This window comes from Mya arenaria, chromosome 9, assembly GCF_026914265.1.
Source record: "Mya arenaria isolate MELC-2E11 chromosome 9, ASM2691426v1".
Taxonomy (NCBI): Eukaryota; Metazoa; Mollusca; class Bivalvia; order Myida; family Myidae; genus Mya; species Mya arenaria.
Window position 1 is genome coordinate 16813167 of NC_069130.1, and position 21803 is coordinate 16834969.

General features: G+C 32.4%; 1 long non-coding RNA gene across 1 annotated transcript; it reads left to right on the top strand.

The window, feature by feature from the left end:
* The first annotated feature begins 5832 nt into the window (after window positions 1–5832).
* On the top strand, window positions 5833–21411 carry LOC128203597 (uncharacterized). The gene is made up of 3 exons (XR_008255984.1): window positions 5833–6248; window positions 19570–19684; window positions 19969–21411. It is a non-coding gene; the product is annotated as an uncharacterized LOC128203597 (long non-coding RNA).
* Window positions 21412–21803: the final 392 nt, after the last annotated feature.

Consider the following 21803-nt stretch of genomic DNA (forward strand, 5'->3'; position numbering starts at 1 on the left):
GATATAACGCTGCTATAATTAACCGGCGTTTTTTTTTTGTTTTTTTTATTGGGGGGGGGGGGGGGTAGTGCGCTTTTCTGATATAAGTTTACTTTTGCCAGTATCAAAGAGAAATGTAATAACTAACATACGCTCGAAATACACCATGTCTGACTAGGACTTATGCATGTAGATAGAAAGCATGTTTACTAATATATTATGACTAGTTGCTTTTGGAATTAGACTTTTCAATTGAAATAAATGTCAGAATTTGGCATTCGTCAGCACAACTACTTCAAGTAAAAGCTAACTCTGACGTTGTTTAAAAAGTAGTATTCACTACTGATAATGTCTACGAACATTATAATACTAAGATACTCGTTTAGACTGACGAAAATGTACATTTCCAATAATGTAAGACCCAAACAGTTTAGCAGCTACTTAGATATGTTCGCGTGAAATATTGGCAGTTTTCTACCTTAAAAAAGGGTTTTATATGCTCAACATTTGTGATAAAACTCCATCTCTTAAGTTATGCTAAACGATCTTTTACACCAATTTACACGTGTTATTGATAATTTACTTTTGTTGTGAGCTGTGTTGAGTTTTTTTTGCTTTCCCACGTAGGTTCGAATCGTTCTTTCTACAACTTCGATACATAAGAGTGTATGCATTATAGCGGGTAATCGGTTTTGGGTTTAAAAGCCTGATCGAGTCTCTCAACAAATCAATGCTATCTGTAGTTGTTTACCCCCCCCCCCGCCTTCTTAATAAATGATCTGTCATGTACTAGATCGTGTTGTTCGATTTTTAAATGCATCTTAAGACGATTTATTTGTACAGAACGAATACAGCGTAGTCTTAAAATTGCGTTTTATGACATCTATCGTTCCTAAAAGGTTTCATATGCATGGGTTTATCCTTAAATTCGGTGATATTCAGTCGCATTGCCAAACCTTACTATTACTAGACAATATACGGAACTAAATAGCACCTATTCGTTTATGCTGTGCAGTTGTTTGTAGAGATTTATCAGTGAAATTAAATTGATATTTCACTGTTTCAGACAGGTAAATACCGTAACATGCTAATAAATATGTTTTAAAAATGAACCATTCCTATGGTTAGCCGAACACAAGTGCTACACTGACGGCATGAATAATATATTTGACTCGTGTGCGTACCAAGCCAACATTTGATGTCGCCTCGACGTCGGATTCCGACATGGGTTTGATTTTTTTGTTTTTGTGTTCTATGTCTTTGGTGTTTACCCAGTGCCATTAAACCGAGTTTATGTTTAAACGTGTTGCTACTGAGCTTGTTTTTGTAGTTTTTAACATAAGTATTGACGTGGGGTTTTGGTGGTTTTTGCAATTCTAAAAGCGATTTGATGTCAAAACCCGACGTCGCAATTACTTAGTTTTTGACGAAGATCCATTTCAAAATATGTTATATTTGGATATACTTTTTCTCTCTTTAGCAACGTATAACATCTTATCACATGTCCCTTAATTTATACCACAGAGATTTCCGATGCGCATGAATCTCTGTCTTAATAAGACTTAATGTTAATGCATTTACTTGAAAAAAATAATTAAACTGGGCAAATAAACCATAACCATATCTAGCCTCTGTATTGACCTTTAAGTGTGGGTATCGTTATACACGCGTTATGTCACGGGAGACAATCGCGTAATCCGGCTAAGTTCGATGTTGATATGAGTAGCTTATCTTAGATACACAAATGTTTGCTTTAAGCACATTTTATTTAGAAATAGACAATTGATATATATGACTGCATGACTATATAAACATAGACAAACAACATATTATGTTATGATAAAACTATCCATTGATTTTGTTTATTAGTTATAATGTAATTATTTCTGCTGTTGAACTAGTTTTATTCCGCCTCTATCACGTAGCAAGTCTCGTAGTTCGGTTTATCCATAGTGTTGCTCCGAAAATGTCATGATGTATTCACCATGAAGCAAGATATGTTTTCCAGGTAGTTCACGGTATTTAAGGACAAAATATCTTGCCGATCAGTCAAATGAGCCATATTCAACAATGCATATGGCACTTAAATATCTTATATTACCAAGTATATCAAATGACACAGTGGCCATTCCAGTGAGGTAACCCAAACATTTGCTGATAACGATAGTTTAATATCGTGCAATCTGTGTTTGTTGTTTTGTGGCAACGTGCATCGTTGAGCGTTGGGCGTATACACCAGTTTGATTGCTGGACAGGCTGGTAATCTCCATTATACCAGTTCAATCCGGTCATGCATAATAATGTTTCTGATCTCTGGCCTTTAGTATACACCATGTTAAAGTTTCTTTTCTGTGATGTTAATGTTAGCAAGGCGTTTATCCATTGGTCAATATTTATCAAAACTCAAATACTTACCAATGAAATCGCCTGAATGTGCAAACTGGACTTAAGGTTATCTTTGGACAACTTAAACGATTTTTTTTCAATTGGCTGCTTGGCCGCTAAACTTTTGGGAGCTTTGAATATTGCAACCATGAACAGCTATACCACGTACCCCTTTTACGTTGTGGCCAAATGCTTATATGCGATTGCCTTTCAAACAGAATATAACATCATGCTTATACACAATTTGGGCAAATAAATGAAATATATGTAATGATGTTAAAATACAGCTAATTTGTGACAAATTAAGTTATTTTTAATAATGAATCACGTTTTTCGGTAATAGAACCGTTCTAAGGGCCTAATTTAGCCTGTATTTATGTCGTGATGTGGTCGATTTACGAGGCGTTTAACTATAGCAAAGTCCTTTTTGTACTAAGCATTGAAAAGTTAACAGGTACACAATTATTGACCGAACTACTCTTGAATAAAATTTTCCCATGGTAAAATGTTTCATTTATCGTGTCTTATTCTTCATTCATGAATGAAGATATATACGTCCAAGACCGAATACTTTCCTTTAAATAACAGTGAAAAGTATGAAATTAAAACATCAACTGCGCAAAGGTAATGTTCATAAGTACGGCGTACCACTGTAAAACAAATCCATCTTATAAGCCGAAGCAAAGGAAACGTCGTCGATTGCGTCTTTTAGCCTTCATGAGAGGAATTGTCAAATGATACCATATGAGCCGATATCCTCATATTGACATTGCTTGGAACAACTAGAACAAAGAGCATACATCTTTTTCTGTGTTGTTCTGTCCTCGAAAAAATATTGACGTCAATCTGCATCGCCATGATTTAAAGCTTCCGCTATTCTTGTCCTGGTAAACATCTTTTTCTCTGAACTTCAGAGATTAAAGTGACCCGAAATGTCATTCATTTGTCTGGCTGTATCGATTGTGATGGTATATCATTTATCATTACATGGCTTTTTTGTATATCTAAAGGTTTCCTTTAGCTGAATTTGAAACATGGCGTAAAGTGATTGAGCTGTTTACTATTCTAGTTTTAACATGGTATGCATGATTTAGACGTACAATATATTTGCACATTGTTTTTATTATCGACTATCAAAAAAACAACAACAAGGAATCCTATTTACTTCGCCTACGTGTCATCATTGACGTTGCTGTGCACCTAAGTGCGTGCGTTGTGCGCAAGCCGGCGATATGCATACATATTAGTAATCAATAATGCAATATTCTAAACGTCCCACGTGGTAACAGGCAATCAAATGGAATAAAGCATGGCACCTTTTAAACTAAGAGCAATCATTTATAATTATATATTGACCAAAATGTAAGTTAGTGTCCTTGTTTGAACTTGTAAATTAGGTTTAAATTATAAAAATGAGTTGCGCGTTTGATGTAGTTAACGGGGTTTTATCACAGATGTGCTTGTTTAAGTGGACGGAGTCCGAAAAATGGTAATACATATTGTTAAAATACCTTAATATGTCATTTAAGAAAACCTATAATAAACATTAATTCTTGCCCACCAATTCATCAAATAGAACGATCAAATGTAACCGGAAACAGTGTATCGAATAACGTCACAATAACGCGGGAAAAAATCAATCACTTCAACTTTTACATGTACGTACACCTACACGTGGTACATCGCAAACACTTCGATGACTTAAAGATGAGATTGTAGAGAATAGCATGTTTACAATACTGTGTCACATTATCAATTAAATGGGTTTAATATAGCAGGTTGTTGTAAGATTGTGTCCAGGCAGGAACCCTCAACATTTGTATAGCCAAATTATTACATGTATATATTATAACCCTGCCTGTATGCAAGTATTGTTGATGCTACGTTTATGTAATTTTGGTCATACCCCTGGAAGTGTAGCAATTCTATTCCGTTGCCGCCTGTCTTCCTGTAGTGTCGTATAAATTTTAAATTTTAAAAATCGCCGAAATAATTTGACTTTTTCCCGACCTTTATAAGTTTGATGATTATGATTAATAACTCCTTTTTATTATTTGCATTTACTGTATAACGTTATCAACGCAGATTATTTTTAAACAATGCCATGTAAAACAATGTTAAATAATGTTCGAAAATATATATCTCGCTCTAAAAATTACTATACATACACATACATTCAGATATTTTTGTCTTGACTTTGTTTATATAACTTCAACTTCAAAATGATATCTAATTTATCCAAAGCGTATGTACTCCAACATAAAAATAAAAGCAGGCGGAAAACCGCAACACATTTTTGTGTAGGTTTAATCCCCTCATTTGTCTTACGTCATAAAGAAAGTCGAAATATCAGACTTTGAATAATTATGTTGTAATTATCGTGGAGGCGTTATCAGCAAAGTGAAATGCAGTAAAAACCAAATATTCCTAAAGTTAATGACAATGTTATCATTTGTGACACTCGTTATATATATATAATTAAATAAATATGTAAAAGCTGACTTAAAGAAAACTTGTGGTTGAAGTAATTCGCTGTTAAGAGGAAAATTTGTTGTATTGAATGTGATACATAAGTGATACATCGAAAAAAAACAACATAGTTCTAGAATTGCTATATATGATTGAAAAAATAATCAAACTGAAATATCTTTGTAGAATTCTCAGCTCTTCAGACATCTTTCTTTTCAAAAATCACAAACAAGAAAGAGGGAACAACAGGGGGAAACATGTATTGAATGCATACCTTTCATTATAAAACTTCACTTGTAACGGAGTCGTGACAATGAATGAGATATAAATTGGTTACATAAGTCAATGACATTAACATTTCAAAACTAAGACACAATCCGAAAACTTTGTTCCATCTGTTTCTGTGTCTTGTGCATCACCAGGACATTATCATGTCGAATGAGGTATAATTTTTACATTAATATTAAACGTCATTCCAATCAGACAAATGTGGAACATCGAACACTAAATGGCTTTATTTGTTAAGGGAAACATCATGCGGATTTTGCTCTGATAAATGTAAAAACCATTTTCATATGTCATATGTGCCTAGTTAACATAACAGATAATTAATCAAAATGTTGTGGTGGTAGTTGATTTTGAGAAAACTTATAAATAAAATGCAGAGGCGTTCGCCCACGCTTAGTTTTTATCAGTAAGAATGTCGAGGAATAAGCGGATCTAACTTTTTTCGTTTCATAATATTTTTATTTTGATAGAAAACACTTAGTTTACTTCAATGTTTCATTCTAAAGCATTAATTTTATGTAACAGAATATCCTGGAATTTGATTAATATGATTTTTTTGTTGAAAAGGAATAGTTGCGCTTTCCTTTTTTGTTTTGCTGTTTGTTATGTGCATAAACCTAAAATGAATTTATATTTAAAGTTAACCATCGAATATTATGGGACATAAATTTCTTCAAGAAATAAAACTCTGTTTTTTATAGCTTATTGTTAAGGTATTAGCCATGTAATACAACTCGGGAAACATCGGGTAACATCGACATATATCGCCACTCGCCGTAACAGATCGCGACGAACATCGGGCGTATTCTGCCTGTACCGGATGTTGCTATTTTTAGAAACAGAAGGTATTTCCAGGCTATTCATAGGTCAATAATGGAATTTCTACATCGTAGGATTTGGAAACAGTGTGATGTTTTTCTCATGAATATACGTTTAAAATAAATAAACACTAAAAGTACACGCTGACAGTTGATTACGATACATCTAACAATTTGAGTCATTACAGTAAAACATGGATTATAAGTGAAATATACGCGTAAGAGAAGATTTTCTCTCAAAAAAAACGAACTGTCAACAATCGGCATGGAACTGGGATATTCAGATATTTGTATGAAAGGGCTCTGAATGTAAGTATCCTTGGGCAGTTTTGTACGTTGATATGTTCAAAAACGTTTGTCTTTTAATTTATCTTTGGAATTCTTAAATCATTTTTATTAGCTAAATGTTTAGACAGCATGTTCATATTTTACATGTACTTATGTACATGTTACATATTTTTATTTATGATGGATCATTAAGAGCGGATTTGACAGCCATGTCCATCCACAAGGCAATCGCATCTGATCCAGATGATGTGAGTATTTCATATAAAACATATTTGACTTGTTTTTTGTTTTTATAAACACACTGTATTCAATAATCAAGTGGTGGTGGTGGTGGTGGTGGTGGTTGTCAAGTGGTGGTGGTGGTGATGGTGGTGGTGGTGGTGGTGGTGATGATGATGATGATGATGATGATGATGATGATGATGATGATGATGATGAATTTTATTGATAAATTTAATAATTTTCTTTATATATATACATGTATGTATCAGCTTGTCGTTGTTTTTTCAAAATAATGTCGAGAAATATTAAACTGTTTATATTTTATTTTCTATATGTATGGCAGTATAATTATCTATATTTATTAGTTAGAAAGGCTTTAAAGTACAACTTTTTTCCTTTACAGCACTAAACATTCTTGATGGGTAAAGTACCTGAAGGTGCATGAAAACCAAATCAGCATTGACTCAGCATTGAGTAGTTATCATCTGTGCACATGTTGAAGAGTGAAGAATTATTGTGAAAAGAACTAAATGTTAGAATACCAATGACAAAATAAAACAGATAGACATCAAATTACCCACAGAGATTGTTTACATGTTATAATATTAAAAAATAACAACATTAGTTGAGAACTTTCACTCTGATATTTTTGGAGGGGCGAGCCCACTTAGTGTTCTTGTTTCTTCACATATTTTAGTTTAAAAGTACACTCATTTGTTTTAAACTCTGTATTCTGAGTTAGTATCATAAGTAAAATTCATTTATTTGAAAGAGTACATTTTATGAATAAGTCCAATTAAGCTTTATAAATTTTTACAAGAAAAAGGTTGATTTTTAAGCATTTTATTAGCTATAAAAATGTATGGTAACATGACATTATGTATATTTTCTTCAAAACTGGACGGTAAACTATCATAAATTGTCTTTTAAATTGTTCAATAGACATCATAGATAATATCTAAAATGATTTCAGCAGCTTGCCTTATAGTTAACTATTTTTTCTGAATTTTATAAAACTGCTATATATTTTCAAACATCGAAAAACTGCTCTTTTCCGAAGAATCATAAGATCAATCAAAATGATGTTTTTCCATGTGTATCAATAATGTGTTCATTTGAACTTTAATTTTCTGTTAACTGAAGTTTATTTTACCAGAAACTGTTGTGTTTATTTCATAATCTCTGATAATCCGAAAAAAATTCAAATATAGACAAAATATTTACTTGTCGCTCTGTGTAGCCCTTGGAGTTTGGGGGTGGGTGTAATGAAACATAAATAACTTTTTTAATTCACTGTAAAAAATCTTCAAAATTTGGATAAAAGTCCCATAGTGTACCGTGATTATAACTATGTTGTCGGTTAAAGCTTTTAAAAACGTGTGTATTACGCTGCTAATACCTTAACACATTACAGAGGAATTGGTGTATTATGCAATAACCAAATCCTCATTCATACACGTTTTAACAGTTAGTAAAACAATAAACAAGAAAGCATTATCCGCCTCAAAGTCGTATATGAAAATTTTGATAATCGAAACTCATTGATCATAAAGATACGGCACTTTGACGATTTGCCAGTGAATATTGCGTTTTGAAATCTTTTGAAAAGATCTTAATATGTTTTTATTCTTGGGACATGTTAAAGGACATGTTTACTATTATCTCTTTACAACTTAAAAGTGAAATCATACGATTGTGTAGTTATTATTAGTCTGGTCATATCGTCACCCGTTTAGTGTGTATACATTGTGTAGTTGTTATGTATGCGTATTATCGTTTTTTTTACATGCAATTGGCGACTGTAAATATGGACAAGTCCCCAAACATTTTTTGTATAACAATATGTCCTACATGAAGTAAATTATATGGTTTTAAAAGGTTGTAAATGAACATTTAACAACTACGAATACATCGGCGATTGAATATTGATTTAAAAAGTGTTAAAATATGTTATGATACATGTATTTAAATATATGATTTATTGATCAAAATTTATGCACCCTTTAGTGTTAGCTCTTTATAAATGCGCCAGATAGCGTTTATGATGGTGACTAAAACAACTCTTTTAAATTGTCAAAAAAGTACCATGTCGTCCATTTTATTTTTCCATGCATAACTAGCAAAAATCGAAATTTCCCACGGCACATATACATTTCTTGAACAAAATAAAGTTATCGTACGTATAGCGACAGTGTGGAACAACATTTTAATTTTTTACTGGTTGTTTGACTAAGTCTTATAAAATCCCAGACTTCTGTAAACAATACTAAGACTTAAGCTAGAGTATTCTTTAAGACATATGTTAAGAACTAAATCATATATAGATACGAAAACATCATATTTCTGAAAGTTATTACCTATGGAATATGTTATGAAATAAACCAGTGTTACAAATACAACATAATTTCCGCTATAAATAATTCATGTTATTATATTTTTATCAGCACGACTCTAAGACAATAAAATGATGCTGTTAATTTAAACTTATATAATTTTACAACGATTGTGAAACAAGCTATTGCAACTTATATTAATCACTCTCGTTGGCACGATGTTGCGCGAGAGTGTGGTCTTGTGGTGTGGGGGGAAAACCGGAGTATCCGGGGAAAACCCCACTTGTCCGGCATGGTGACCACGTACCAAACTCACCTGCGCACAGGCCGGGAATCGAACCTAGGTCGCCTTGGTGAGAAGCGAGTGCGCTAACTACTGCGCAAACCGGACAACCAATGGTCAATGATGCTGTTGCTTAGATGCAATTACTTATTTAGGAGCAATTTATGAATCCGAACTTCCAGCGTGTCTATTTATATTTGTAGAAATGCTTTCATATCTAAAATATTCAAGTCTTATATAGTTTCTTTTAAATTACCGTTTTGGCTTGACAGAAATACGTTCATAGTTTATACTGTTATCTTAAATTCCTAATAACTGTTGAAATTATTTTCATATTTATTTGAATTACAGTAAAATATAAACATTTCTTGGCGTTTCGATTGTCTTACACACTCATAGCTCTATACAAAAATTGCTTTGTATTTAAAAACTGTGATATACAATTTGTCATTAAATCAAACACGATCTTTATTTTTTTAACGTAGTTTATTTTAAATTTTATCTGTCACCAGCTTTCCAGAATTATGGCTTGAAACAGTGCATGTGGAACGTGCTGCCCATCTTCTGCAATGCCCACCGGGGTATATTCTTTGAATGACATCATTATCGTACCGAGGTTGCATACAACTTATCGTCAGCCACGCCTGAGACACACTATATTTTGATATCCTTTTAATAGTGCCTTATATCGGTAACCATATACAATTATGCAGATTATGGAAAATATATGTCGGACATAAAGTGTCAGTTTAATGATGTTACCCCAGACAGAAAGCCAAACACCTGAAAATTCAATGATCGTTTCGTCATTCGTCCTTCAGATAATTAGAGTCATTCATCATTAAAAACATATAACATACATGTTGTGGTTGCATTACACTATTACTTCTTCATAGCCGAATTTGGGGAAGAGGTAATTGTGTAATGTAGTCACAACATGTATGCTATTTTGTTTTAATTTACATATTATTTCACAAGTAAAGGCTTTTGTGTACGTGTATTATGGTAATGAATAAAGTAGGAATAAGGTTGATTGTATCATTAAATACTATATTTTAAAAATAGACTGTTTTTTTGTTTGGTTGTGTATCGGAACCTTGTGTTGAGATTTTCATCGGATACTTTCAGAAACTTGAACAAATTGCTTCAACTAGACGTATGTTCAGGGGAGAATTCTGGTTGCAATTGAACGATTGGAAGGTAAACTGCATGTTGGCTGGATGTTTTTGTTGCAACTTTTCGTTAAAATTGAAGTTGATTCACTTTCCTCTATTTAGGCATTTCGAAATTTTCTGACGTTGTTAAAGTGCAGTAATTAATAATTATTTTATGCTAGCTAATGATACAAAAGCAGGAGTTTATTCCCATCAAATTACTGTGTTAAGTATAACATATAAATGATCGTGTCTAGGCAAGAACCCTCAATAGTTTTACGAAAACTAGTTCTTGAAGACATGATTAAACAGCCCAAATGCGATGTTATTGTGAAATTGGGTTAATATTCAATTTGTATAAAATATATAAGAAATAAACACTGTAGGAAATAACATACATGGCCCAATAAAATGTTTCTATGCTGACACGGGTTTTGAAAATGATAGTACCGTGACTTTTTAATACGGCTGTATTTTCACTGTCGGATATAAGCAAAAAAAAACAACGTTAGGCATGTAGAGAATTCTAGGTTAGTGCTGTGGATAGAGGAAGTTTATCTTTTTCTTCTCTTTTTTATAATGTTTTAGATTTTAATTCCATAATACGGATGCATTTTACATCACATAGTTTGATAGAACATAATACAAATTTATAAATTATGAAAAGCATGATAAATGATTAAAGATATTTTATGTATAAGCAATATTTGAAATGATATGAATGTAAAAAGCAATCTAAACCAAAAAAGAATGAAAAAAAATCATAAACATGCATGTTAATGATATTATTTTTTATTCAATACATTGTTTTATTCTTTTGTACAAAAACTTAAAATCTTAAAAGCGTAGTTGCAAAAACAAATTTCATGGAATTGTCCAATTACTTTGAAATATATCTGAGATATTTGTATTTTCATAAATGTTTCATACTAACTGTAGGCTATTTCTGAAAAAAAAATACTGTTGGGACAAACAATGGATTACCGGCTGTATATTATTGCAATCCCAAAATAGATGTAAAATAGTTTCTTCAAAGCATTCACTGCAAGAGCAGGTAACATTTTCAGCCAGCTTCATGTTTTTTATAATAATGAAGTTGTTGGTTATATTTTATGAAAGACTCTTAATTGTAACCGTTGATTATAAGAATCCTTTGTTCACTTCAATACACAACTATAAACATTTTTCAAAGTTAATAGACATTTATATATTGTAACAGTAATTTTGTTGACTTGATCAATATAATTTCATTATTGTTAACAAATATTTTGTATAGGAATCTTCTTTTTGTTTGTCTAAATTGGGTAATTAATTAAAAGTGTTCATACATGGGTTACTACATTCATAAAATTTAGTGTCATAGAGGACAAGTTTTGAATGCCTCATATAGGCCTTAAAGCTGCACTCTCACAGATAGACGTTTTGACTTTTTTATATTTTTTTTGTCAGTTTTTGTTAAAATCCATGAAAACCAGAGACATAAGACTGCTGTCAAATAATTAGATCGCAGATTTTTACATTTAAGTTCAAAAAATCATTTTTTTAAAAATATTTTTCTTAAACCGTTAGTAACGGTTTAAGCCATAAAACATTAATTATCGAACTAAATATGCAAATCTGTGCTCTGATATTTTATCAGCAATCTTTTATCATTGATTTGCAGATATTTACGCCGAAAATTGCTCTTTCCAAGACAAAAAATTAAAAAAGTTGTAAAAACCGTAAATCTGTGAGAGTGCTGCTTTTATTGCAAAAATAAATCCATTGAAGTGTAAGAAGTCTATCTTCTTATCAATTATTGCTTCAATTTCTATCAAACTTTACACATTTCCCTTGACTTCAAAAACATCTTTTACACAACGTAATCCCTTATTGTATAGGGTATTGATAAATTCATAATTTTCACTAACAAAATTATGGCTATAAAATGATGGCATATGCATAAAATTGATTAACATTGTCTATGTAAATCATATATAAAACAAATATGCATTTATTACCTCTTTCCAGAATGTGTTTGACATATTTTGACAAATGATTTCACAAAATTTCTTGCCGCAATTCACAATTTCATTTACATCAAATACAATAGACATTAATTTGAAACATTTACTTTTAACATGCATTGTACAATTTCTTATCCATCGTAACTTTAAGATATAAATATAACTTGTGACATTAATCATGTTTATTCAACTTTCTGAAAAATCTTTTTGAAAATGGTACTCTTAATGTTTGCTTTTTCCTTGGATAAAATCTCCAGAAATATATCATTTAGCCCTTTAACAAAATCATTTGTTGGATTTGGTAAACTGATGAAAAGATTTGTAAAGGGAAGTAGTAAAATTGACTTAAGTACTGTAAGTCTGCCGATTGGTTTCCCTTTTCTCAACATTTTTTCACTGAAATGTATCATACCCATATGATTTAAATCTACATCAAAATGAAACCCAAGTAATTTGAATATAGTAACGCCCCATGATAATTTGAATTTCGTTTTAATGTATTTTAGTGATCCTATCCAAACTAATTTAGTCTTATTTTAATTTACGTTCAGCCCTGATAATTGTGAAAATTATGCATCAAATCTACCACCATTTTCACTGTTTCCTTAGTACCTTCTACCAGAAGAGATGTATCATTAGAAAGTTATAAGATCTTATATTCCTCACCACCAAGAACTATAAACTTTACATTTTGATTGTTTCTTATCAAAATTGCCAGAATTTCTCAACAAGAAATAAACAAACATGGAGAAATAGGGTCATCTTGTCTACATCCTCTTCTTAAAGTTCTTATCCATTTTTAAACATATCAACAAAATTGAACTGTGACAAAGTCTTTTCATTAAAATTGAAAGATATACACACACTTTTTCCCAATTTGATATTTGTAGAAAATGAATAATAAAAAAAACATGATTTATTGCTCCTAAAATAAATTTTCCAATATCTTTCCAAAACACTTATGAAAAATTACTGTAACACCACAGTTCATCTGGCAAGGCGGAGGAATTTATCGGGTGAGCCGAACTCCGCAGCCGAGCCAGATAGACTTTCTCCATCCACGACACTAACCTAGTATTCTGTTTATCCTGCTTCTTTGTTATTAAAACATTATAAATTACCTTAAACATATCAAGTACCTTTAAAAAAGGGGGGGCAACTGTTCTCCCTGTTGACGTCGGCACACTCGGTATCCATGATATAATGCGCAACGAAAATAGTTCTCAAAACTGTTCAATTTCATTCATTACGTTTATAGTCAAAGTAATTGCATTTTAATTCGTCAAAATCAATTCAAAACATAAAAAAGCTCTTAAAAAGTGCATAAACCTGGATCGATCACCAAACAATATCTAATCATTAAACAATTATTCACAGACTACACAGATCATGGTTCAAGATCAAGTGTGTTTACAAACAATCGCCACATGTTCAATGGATTTAATTCATTTTGATATTACAAAATATATTGTTGGATGTGCAGAACTGCACCGGCAAAGAGATAATTCATTTCTGTTGTAAGTGAGCATTTGTCATTCATCACAGAAATGGAATTCACTATGATCGGTGAATGCTAAACATTTTCAGCATTTGCCGGTGGGGTAAGTAAACACAACCTTTGTACATGGTGTAGATGTTCTGGCCGAATTTCTTGCAGGTGTCTTTATCCTGCAGAGTGATGGAATTTTATGGGTTAGTTGTTATTTAGGTCGGTTGTTTGCAAACAATTGATAATATTCTAAAGCAGTATGTGTTAGTATTCACGGTCACATCACCACCTGACTGTAGATAAACATCACCTAGTCTACTGTCCTAATGAACAATAATTTACACGGTACCTTGTTATTGACCCGATTTGAATGCAAGTTACAGGATACATAATACATATAAATACTGTATAAAAACTAACAGTGATGCAACTGAAATAGCTCTGTGCAAACGATAGATAGGTAAATATGGTGGGTTGTGTACATTTAAATAAAGACATTTCTGGAAATAAACATAAATGGCCGATTATTGGAAAAATATTGGAAAAATGGTTGTATCGTTTTCAATCGTTGAAATTGAAGTTAAATTTTCGAACATTTAACTCAGTAAATGCCTTTGTTTTATTTACACGTTGGACATTTTCAATTTCCATTCAGTAAATGGGACCAAAGTTATTTTGGTAATGTGTTTATGCCCTATTAAATTTAAAATTACTGGCGTGCTTTAACTATTATAATTTGGAATAAAGATGCGTAAATAAAAGTTCATAGATGAATGTTCATACAACGTTTGCACTAAAAGACGAGTAATTAATAAAATACAGTCCAGACTCGCTATGTCGACGTCGGATATGTCGACTTTCCGGTTGTGTCGACTTTTTTCCGGTCCCGAGCTGGTCGTTGACAATTGCCCAGCACACCCTGACATAAACAATCTGCGGGCAATCACACTGGTATTCCTACCACCAAAAACGACAAGTGTGACGCTGCCAATGGACCAGGGTGTCATCCGGAACATGTACGTTTTTTACCGCAAACAAATTGTCGCCAGGAAACTAAAAGCCATAGACAATAACTCAGAGTGCACAATAACAGCACTGGACGCACTAAGAATGATGCGTACTGCATGGAACAATGTCTCACCAACAACGATAGCCAACTGCTATCGGCATGCAGGGTTTTCTAAATCGACTGAACAGGTGGCAGACTATGAAGAAACCGAACCCGACGACGACGTACCACTAGCGCAGCTCGCAGGCATCCTCGGACAAACAACTTCAATCAAAGACTACGTCGATATTGATGCCGACGTTATTTTGACTGAAACGACTGACGACTGCAATATCATGAGGGACCTTCTTGACGCCAGAACAACCCACGCTGATGACTCAAGCGATGAAAAAGACGACAAAGAAGCGATTACTCCGACCCCACCGACTCCATTAGAAGCAGCAGCATTATGTGAAAAGCACCGTGCGTTTATTGAAACACACATCATGATAAAATTTGAAAGCTACGTCACGAAGAAATTTCTCTACACTGCATGTAGAAAACAAACAGACATCACAGCCGTTTTTAAACCAGTTTAAATTGTATCTTGAAAAAAAAAATGAATCCTGTATCTTATTCTATGGATAATAGTGTTTGAATGCTTTTTGAGAATCTGCTATATTGCTGTGTATAAACGAAACACGAATGTGCTATTTTATAAAAGTTGTTGTGCTATACCGTTTTCTTACAATGAACAAGTGTATGCAATTGTGGTTTTATATGTGTTTTGTGTGATCCTTAAACGTAAAAGAAATAAATTTGACACAAATAATTCTTCTTTTGTTTCACTTTATTTTTCAACAATAAGTTTGCTATTTCATGGCGGCAATATGTAACAAGACCGTTCAATTGTGGATGTAAACATCGGACATCAATCTAACTCAAACGTATTGGGATTGGTAAAGAAATTTTTTGTAATTCGGATGAGTCGAATGTTCGTTATCTCGACTTTTTTCACTGAGACCCGAAAAAGTTGACATAACGAGTTTCGACTGTAGAACAAATTCTTGGAAACCTATTTCTTTACGAGCCGGTAATAGAAATGACAGATAAGTCTCAAGCGATCAAATGCATGGGAGGGCATCCCATATTAAGCGGCGTGAAAAAGCTTTTCAAAAAGGGGTACTGAAAGAAATAGATTGATTAAAATACCAATACAACTCCAAACATGAGCATAAAATAAAATAAAATGTTGACTTAAGTGTAAAATCGTATGTAATTTCACTCGTGATAATAGAAAAAAAACTATATTTTCCAAAACATGGGAAGTACGAGATTTTCTTATTACAACATAGTTTTTGTAGCTTAACGTTTATACATCAATTTTTTTTATATTATTTAAGAACCATTTGGAGGCAAACGATTTATATATTTTTTAAATAACAATTCGTTACTAAAACAAATATAGATACGATATTAAGATTGATACTTGAATAAGGTACAAATTGATGTCAATTTCTGAGTTATTACCTATTATGAGCTATGTTATGAAATACACCAGTGCTTAAGATATATTAAAAGAATAACTCCATAAATATTTCGTTTAAATTTATTTTCAAGAACACTTGAAAATAACGAATGCTGTTGCTTTGGGAATAGGAAATGATGACCAAACACCTATTTCAGATGCATTTTATAATTTCGAAATATCTTTCTCGAGTGAGTGCATTTGTTGGGTATTGTATGGTATTATCTTAAGTAATTTAATTTTAGGATCGACATTAATTCATGTTTGATTATAAATTTCCCATGGTCGAGAGTGTAAGATAGGTTCATTTCGCCCCGAGCGGAGGGTGGTTTGCGGAAACGAGGTCGGGCTGAACCTATCATACACGAGCGGCTATGGTAGATGCTTTTTCTCCCACCTCAGTTAAACAAAATTAAGTAAAAAAGTATTTTTGCTGGATCTCTTTTGTGCTTAATGGAAATAATTGCGTATGGATATTCGATAATTAGTGGTTGTCATGGATATGGTCGCAGTGATTCAGAATATGTTAATAGTCAAATCGGTCTTAAAATAGTTCTAAGGAGAGCGAAGCATTATTTCTTGAAAGGTGCGTGAAAACCGTTTTATTGTTGAATACGAATATATTATATTTCTACATAAACTGTTTTTAGCTTATCGACGTATTTTTACACTTAAAGCTGTATAACAAATAATGCTTGGTATTCAAACATTATGATAAACATGAAACAAAGGGAAACATAAATTAGTAAAAAAAATAGTAGAACACTCTTGTAAGTAGCATTCTTGAACCAATCGAACATTTAATTATGTTGATAACGAACTTGGAGAATGGAACGAAAACTTACAAGTCCCGTCTAAATCAAACATTCACCACACATACATCCGACACGGAATAACTATTGGGACATAACACCCGATATCTATATATCTATATCAGTTCTGTTTACCCATTTTGATGGCTGCACTAAATAGCTGTTTTCAGATCTATTTCCGAGAAAATATTCAAGAGACATAACCTTTGCACAAAGTAAGCTTAACACAATAGATACTGTCGTATTTGCCAATGCATATCAGAACGAGAATTGCTCATGTTAAATATGTTTGACTGTATCATGATTATATAAGGCATATTTCTTATAAATTATAAACATTGATAAATACACTACACCGGAAACAGGCTACAATGTATGTTACTATTGAAAGATTTTTCACAAATCTCAATTGAAAGCGACTGAGGTCAAACATGCATTTAAATTTCACAGCACATTGATATGGTCTGCTTGCTTCGTTTTCTGTGAAAAAATCCCGAAAACGTCACAAGCTATTTTAACCACCAAAAATCCGATGATCGTTTATAATCTAAAATTAATTGGCTAGACCTTAAATTGGCGACATCAAATTTTGTCAAAATTGATCATCAATTCAAACGTTGAGTTGTTTCATTCTTTTCTCTCGTAATTTAAATTTGGTTATTTTTGGCCAATTTTCCCCTTTAAGTTCATTTATACATTCTGATGTGTTCAGTAGTTATCATAAACAATATGGCTGAAAGTAACACCTCCAATACAATAACTTCAAACCAAAAGCTAAGTGCAGGTTTATTTATTTGAAATATATTGAAACAAATAAACGGGCGGTTCCAAAAGTTTGATTTTAGAATGACCGGAGAATTGTGTCACTCATTTTGGGATGTGAATTCTGTCACTTATTTTTTAGATGAAAATGCAAATTTATATATGTAATTCGCATGTTTTTCTTAACAATTAGGTGCAAATAGTTTGTTTTTAAAACCTTGAAAATTCCCAAAATTGTTTTAGCGAAACGATAAAATGATGTTCGAAATTGGTTAGTTTCATGAAGCATTTTTTTCCAATAGTCCAGGGTATTTTACCAAAAATAAGACAGTAAAAGCCCTGTATGATTTAATGCTTACATAAACAAGACAATACGATATTTATTTGACATTTAAACACACATTGCTAGTGAGAACTTGATTCGAATTACTAGGAACGTATGGACAAAACAAGATATAAGTATGCCTTGCTTATCTCCTTAGACGCGCAGTTCCGCAGCAGGGTCATGCAATCAGACGGCATAATCTCTACGAGTGAGCCCAGAAAGTGGGTAAAACTCGCTGAGTGTACTGTACCCCTACAACAAAATATATTACATGGACGAACCAAAGGCCTCCACACCTCTTTCACACAATAATGATATATATATATATCATAAGTATTTTTTTTTCTGGTAATTAGAATAGCATTTCATATCCTTTTACAGCTTTCCCGCCCCTCCTCCACACATAATATTCTCCCCCTTCCCCATATGATATATCCCCTACAAACATTAAATTGTAGCCCAACTACCCCACTCGAACACTCCATAAGTACAACTAGTAATTCCATCAACCCAGTATTGTGCATCTAGTTATTCATACAATTCCTTTATGCAACTTTGAAACAGGTCGGAGGTTTGGGGGATGATGACAGACCAGCCAGCCAAACTTTATATGGTGTACAACATCATACTGTAATTGTTTTGATATATCACAACTACGTTATGAAAATGTATCTAAATTTAAGCATTGTGTGAGAAGGTTTGGTTCTATAAGTTTATGTATCCCGTTTGTTTCATTTCTAAATGATTATGTTTTTTTATGCCGTTTGCCAATCATTTTTGGCCGTGGATTTGAAATTATATAATTTTCGAATAAAACGACGACCTCTAAGTGTTTCTTATTTGACAGTGTTGTTTAACTATTTTGTTTGCTAATTCTAAAAACAGTTAAACAAATTTTACTTCATTTACGATGCAGATTGATGATTAATTTAGTGTTCATTTGATATCAGCTTTTGGAAAAGAAAATCATCTGCTTCATAAATTATGGCAAATAATAAAACAATTGTCCTATTTTAAACGAAAAGATTTAATCTCATTCATTCATTCATAAATTAATGTATTAATTAATTAAATCACTCACTCACTCACTCACTCACTCACTCACTCACTCACTCACTCACTCACTCACTCACTCACTCACTCACTCACTCACTCACTCACTCACTCACTCACTCACTCACTCACTCACTCACTCACTCACTCACTCACTCACTCACTCACTCACTCACTCACTCACTCACTCACTCACTCACTCACTCACTCACTCACTCACTCACTCACTCACTCACTCACTCACTCACTCACTCACTCACTCACTCACTCACTCACTCACTCACTCACTCGCACACGCACTCTCTCCTCGATCGCTCGCTTACACGCTCACTCATTTATTCATTCATTCATTATTAATTCACTTATGTTTTGTTTATTTTGCTATAGCTGCCTGGGTGCTGACGCTGTGGAGGAACTTTCAAGGACAAAAATTTTGGGTACTCAAAGAATGGTCCTGTCCAGAAATTCATATTGCCTCCGGAGTGTGGAATATGGTCCTAAAGTATGATTCTAAGCATGTGTAGTTTGGAATCTGCAAAAATGCTTCTTTGTGGTCAATTACTTGGGTTTTACCTTGGAGTTGTTTAATACTCATTGCAAAATATCAAAACATAATGTATTTCATTAACTTAATATTTGATTGCATAAAATCTGCAGTATTTATCAAATTTATGAGTACATATAGAATTGTGTGTGCCTCAAATGATTACTTACAGGCATTTTGCATACCATAGTAGTAGAAGATGGTATTATTATTCTGTTAAAAATGTTTTATGTTATTTGCAGATTCTGATGTGCCAGCAGCCGGAAGTGGTCAACTGAAACCAGGAGGCGATGCACCTCTGAACCACATATTTCAACCGAATGAAGATGATATTCACCCCTGTGGAACTTGTTTGTGTGTAAATTATTCAAATGTGTGACATTTACAGCAGATGTGTATAAATTGAGCAACATAAAGACAATCATGCAAAATTAGCCTCAATAATAAGCTTCATAAAGGCATTTTGTGTTATAACATAATCGTATCATATATATGATAGTGTTCATAAGAAACTCGTGCTTGCTCTGTTTTTGCTGTTACAGTCAACATTAGAATAGTGACAGCTTTAAAACCTAATATATATGTACAAATATAAAATAGTGCTTAGTATCTTTATCTGCCAGTTGGTGTATTTGACTTGATCCTTATTTTACAGGAAATCTGGTTCATAATTTTAAGGTCCGAAACGTTTTAGGAATTGGTGATATAAAGTGTAAGAAAAGCAATAATAAAATTTCAGATAATGTTTGATAAAACCACAATGTCCACACAATGCGCTATTAAACAGTAGCGTATGGAAATGTCCAACAGTATCACTGACTTAACACCTCATCTGTATATAATTTGTTTCTGTTGAATATTAATTGTAAGTGAAATATCTGCATTTCGTTAATCATCTCGTAAGGTCAAATACTTTGAGAGGGTTAAGAGAATAAATTTGTATATAAATGCGGGTTGATAAGCTTTGACAACTGAAACATATTGGATATTTAAGAAAGTCACATGATATGAAAATTTGGTTTCGACATTTTCTGTGTTAATTTCAGAATATACTTTCAGTTATGTTGCATATTTGTTATATCGATAAATTTAATGTTTCTTTCCGGACTGGAGGTTGAAAGATGTCAAAAAGGTTATGAGAGGTCATTTGAATGCACATTCACTTTGATGAGTTTACATTACTAAACCGATTTTAGCAATGCTGTTTAAAATATTAATGAATTTAAATTTAATTAATTTTATGCACCTGTCTACATGATGTGTGTCAAATTCAGTCATCATTTCAAACACTTAATAAAAGTAGTATTTCTATTTAAATTGCCTATAAAATCCAAAAAAACCCCACAACAACACATTTTCATCTTTAACATTTTGCAACATATTTTGAACTTTGTTTGGTTATGATATATCTGTAACAATCAACTAAGAATACATTCTGTATTCTCTCTGAGATGTTTTGTGAGTTTGTACACTCGATAATTTCTTCATATTTTAGAGTAAGGAATCCTTTCGTTACTTTATAGTAAGTATTCGAGTAAATTTTGCCATCATATTTAAATTGATTTTGCTTTTTCAAGTCTACTTAAAATAACAATTATTTTTGATAGGATAGTTATGTTCTTTTGTGCAATTATTATTGGTATGCAATATGCTTAAATTCATTTTATTCTTCTGTGGCTGGTACATTTAAGTTGAAGTGATAAGAACAACTCAAATTTTGATAATATATATATATACAAACATCTACAATAATAGTGTATACATTATATATATATATATATATATATATATATATATATATATAATGTATACACTATTATTGTAGATGTTTGTATATAAATTAAATACTGTTAAAATGCAACTGAAATGCCCATTATTTAATAAGGGATTGATCTCATCGGACCATTGGGAATATTTCTATGTTGGTATTTATTGCAATGCATAAACGTTCCAATACGCTTGCTGTCGTTGCTGCTTGATTTAATGTCATTCTTTGCGCTTTTAAGTATATTGTTATAGTAGCTACAACCTATATTTGGCAGATAGTAATATGCGTATTGTGTGACTATTTGTGAAT